General features: G+C 49.0%; 1 pseudogene; it reads left to right on the forward strand.

The window, feature by feature from the left end:
- Window positions 1-3059: 3059 nt before the first annotated feature.
- Window positions 3060-4076, forward strand: LOC136153400 (coiled-coil domain-containing protein 86 pseudogene; annotated as a pseudogene).

Here is a 4076-nt window from a genome sequence, read left to right on the forward strand (position 1 = left end):
CTCGTGGTCGTCAAAAGTCCAGGAAGGCACCATAGAAAATTAAAATGTCCCAACAGATTCTAAAGGAGGGGGCAATGGGTGTCTTCCAGTGAAGCTACACACTAAGCATTTCATTCACTCACCTGGCATGAAGTTTTCGATCTGCTCTTTTCCTTTATGTAGCAAGCATCCAGGCTCACAGAGACCCAAGAGCCCAGAGAGCCACTTACCTAATGTGCTCAGACTCTAAGTATATGTAGGAAACCAACAGTTGCTTGGCCTGGGGGGCTGGGGGGTGTTGTGGGGTCAGGGTGGACTGCCCCCACAGACAGAAGACCACAGTGGGTTGTAGAACAATGAGCCCTTCCACTATCCGAATGTCTATGAAAAATGGCTCTTTGGTTAAGAGTGGACCCAAGTTTATTCCAGGTTTTTTTTTTTTTAAAGATTACAGAGTCTTTACTCAACTTCTTTTTATTTATTTTTGGTTGCACTGGGTCTTTGTTGCTGTGCGCAGGCTTTCTCTAGTTGCAGCAAGCAGGGGCTACTCTTTAGTTTCAGTGCACGGGCTTCTCACTGCAGTGGCGTCTCTTGTTGCACAGCAGACCTCTAGGGTGCCTGGACTTCAGTGGTTGTGGCACATGGGCTCAGTAGTTGAGGTTTCTGGGCTCTCGAGGGTGGACTCAGTAGTTGTGGCGCACTGGCTGAGTTGCTCTGAGGCACGTGGGATCTTCCCAGACCAGGGATCAATCCGTGTCCGCTACACTGGCAGGCAGATTCGTATCCACTGTACCACCAAGGAAGTCCTTATTCCTGGTTCTTGAGAGCAGAAGGGGAAAGGAAAGTCAGCCCCATATTGGCAGAGGTTTTGGCCAGGGACCCACAGTCATTCACAATGGTTGAGAAGAGCCCGAGTCAGAGTTCTTTGGGAAGCAGCAACAACGCAAGGGGGGAAACCATCCCTTGAGGGATTTTTTACCTAACACTTGCCCTCTGGGTGATAGTGACCATGACTAGAACTAGGGAGGCCCGTGTGAAAGTGCTTTGGCCTTGGAGGGATCTAGCTCAGTAATAAGAGCCTGAGGAAAGGCCAGCCACTGGAGGGAAGAGAGGCGACACTATTGTCACAGGCAGTTGTTGTTGCTATTGTTCAGTCGCTCAGTTGTGTTCAACTCTTTGCCACCCCATGGACTGCAGCACGCCAGGCTTCCCTGTCCTTCACCATCTCCTGGAGTTCGCTCAAACTCATGTCCATGGAGTCAGTGATGCCATCCAACCATCTTATCCTCTGTCGTCCCCTTCTCCTCCTGCCTTCAATCTTCCCCAGAATCAGGGTCTTCTCTAACAAGTCAGCTCTTTGCATCAGATGGCCAAAGTATTGGAGCTTCAGCTTCAGCATCAGTTCTTTCAATGACTATTCAGGGTTTATTTCCTTTAAGATTGACTGGTTTGATCTCCTTGTAGTCCAAGGGACTCTCAAGAATCTTCTCACAGGTAGAAAGTCTCTCAATTGCTGACATAGCACAGAGGATAGAGTCTTTGTTGGGAATGACGACTCAGTGAAAACTGGGCTCCCCTCCACTTTTTTTCAATTTCTTTTATTTTTTAATTTATTGGCAAAAAAGGTGGTCATAGATGTCTCATCACTTTCATTTAACAAATCACTTGTTCCTATTTCCAATATTATTTATAATATAATACACATATAAAAATATGTGTAATATTTTTATCTTAGTCTATTTTGCTTAATGTCCTCAATTTTAATCTCTATTTCATTTTAACTGATATTTTTAATTGAAGCATAGTTTATTTTTGTACATACTAAGTCACTTTTTATGACTCTATGGACTGTAGCCTGCCTGGCTCCTCTGTCCATGGGATTCTCCGTGCAAGAATACTGTAGTGGATTGGTGGATTGCCATTCCCTTCTCCAGGGATATCTTCCCAAACCAGGGATCAAACCTGCATCTCTCATGTCTCATGCATTGGCAGGCAGGTTCTTTACCTCTAGAGCCACCTGGGAAGATATAGTTGATTTACAATGTTGTGTTAATCTCTGCTGTGCAGTAAAGTGATTCAGTTATATGTACATATACACATTCTTTTTTTCATATTCTTTTCCATGATGGTTTATCACAGGATATTGAATATAGTTCCCTGTGCTACACAGTAGGACCTTGTTGTTGATCTGTCCTCTACTTTCAAAGAGAGGCAAAGAGACAGTGAAAAATGTATTTCTGTTATTACTGTTTTCAGACTTGTCCAAGGTAAAATACACATGGTCCCATCAATCTGTACAGAAGCAGGAAAACAGTCAAATTCATCTGAGTCTACTGTTGCTTTCTGTGAATCTAAGATGAAAGGTGTGTAGTCTCTAATCAAAGGCAAAAGAGTTGAGTGAGTTGCCTGAAACCTGTCAAGGTGCCAACACATAACAGGGGGAGCTGTCTGACCCTCAGTGTTTAAGAAAGATCAAGGATGCGGTGGATGTAGGCCATGGCAGAGCTGAAGTGGAAGATGTACCCAGAGGGAGATAGGCAGCTTGGAGCTGGACTGGCTTGAGTGCGGGAGGCCAGGAACTTGCAGAAAGGCTTAGCAAGGATGCCTGAAAGCGCTGAGAAGGATCCTGGTCCTAGTCCTTCTGGAATGCAGGGAACACATAGACATACATAGAAATTCATGTCCAGTCCACCTTCAGCAGCTGCTGCTTCTTGGCCTGAGAAACAGACCTCAGGGAGGCTGGGGCCACGCCTTGGCACAAGAATGAGGGAATTTTGAGTCTCCTGGTCAAGGTCTCAGAATGCCTGTGTCCTTCAGGATTCTCACCCAGGTTTTCCACCTCATTTAATGTTAAAGTTATACACGAAGGCTCTCCTTCTAAACTGGGGTGTACTGGGGACGACATCAACTCTTTGATTCACTGGAAGCCAGTTGCTATGGTTCTGAATAGATGTATCTCCACAAATTCATATGTTGAAATCCTAATCTCCAAGGTGATGATGGTATTTGGTGGTAGAACCTTTGGGAGGTGATCTGGCCATAAGAGCCCTCACACGCAGGTGGGCTCAGATTTGAAAATAATGGCTACGCTGCTGAGGCGCAGCCTACGGCTGGAAGACGTAAAGACTGAATCTCCCGAGAACCCCACCTCAGTTCTGCAGGCCAGATGGGCCCTTGTGGAGTTCCAGTCGAACCCAGAAGAAATGAGTGAGCCCAGTCCTCAGTCAGAAACAAGACCGGGATCACCCAGTCTACAGGAGGGGCCAGGCTTGGGGTCCCCTTGAAAGCAACTGGAACCGGACTCAGGTTCCCCCCAGGGTCAGCGAGATCCAGGCCTGGAATCACCCCAAAGCCAGCAGAAGTCGAGTCCTGAATTCCACCGACTTCAGTCAAAGCCAAATGAGGAGTCACCCAAGTTCTCCCAGGACCAAGGCGAAGCGGCCTCGGAATTGTGCAAGAGTAAGGAGGAGCCGACCCCGAGGTCCCCGAATATCAGTTGCAGCCGGGCTCAGGATCACTAGAGCCTTACCCTGGTCAGCATCTCTGGGTCCCAAGCCCTCGAAGCCACTACAGAAGCTGACACCCCAGTCGCCCGGCTCCCCACGGGATCAGCATGAGTAGAGCAAGCTAGCTCCAGCCAGGCAGCCGGCGAGAGAAGGCCTCGCGCCAAAGAAGCGAAAAAGTTGTCGGGCCCAGGCCCCTGAGTCCAAGAAGCCGAAGGAGGAGGAGACTCCTATAATCCCGAAGGGGAAGCGCAAGTCTGGGCGGGTGGAAGGACCGCTCAAAGAAGAGGTTCTCCCAGACGGTTCAGGACAAGCCCCTGCGCACATTCCGGGCAGCGGAAGATGAAAGATCGGCAGGAGAGGAAGCTGGCCAAGGACTTCTCCCGGCACCTGGAGGAGGAGAAGGAGCGTCGCCGCAGGGAGAACTTGAAACGCTGCCTGGAGGAGGAGCGGGAGGCAGAGATCGTTCAAGTGATCCGAAACCCTGCCAAGCTCAAGCGGGCGAAGAAGCAGCAGCTGCGGTCCATCGAGAAGCCAGACACGCTGACCCAGCTACAGAAGCCACCGCCTCAGCGGCCGGCAGCCAAAGTCTGA

The sequence above is a fragment of the Muntiacus reevesi genome, chromosome X (assembly GCF_963930625.1).
Source record: "Muntiacus reevesi chromosome X, mMunRee1.1, whole genome shotgun sequence".
NCBI classification, from domain to species: domain Eukaryota; kingdom Metazoa; phylum Chordata; class Mammalia; order Artiodactyla; family Cervidae; genus Muntiacus; species Muntiacus reevesi.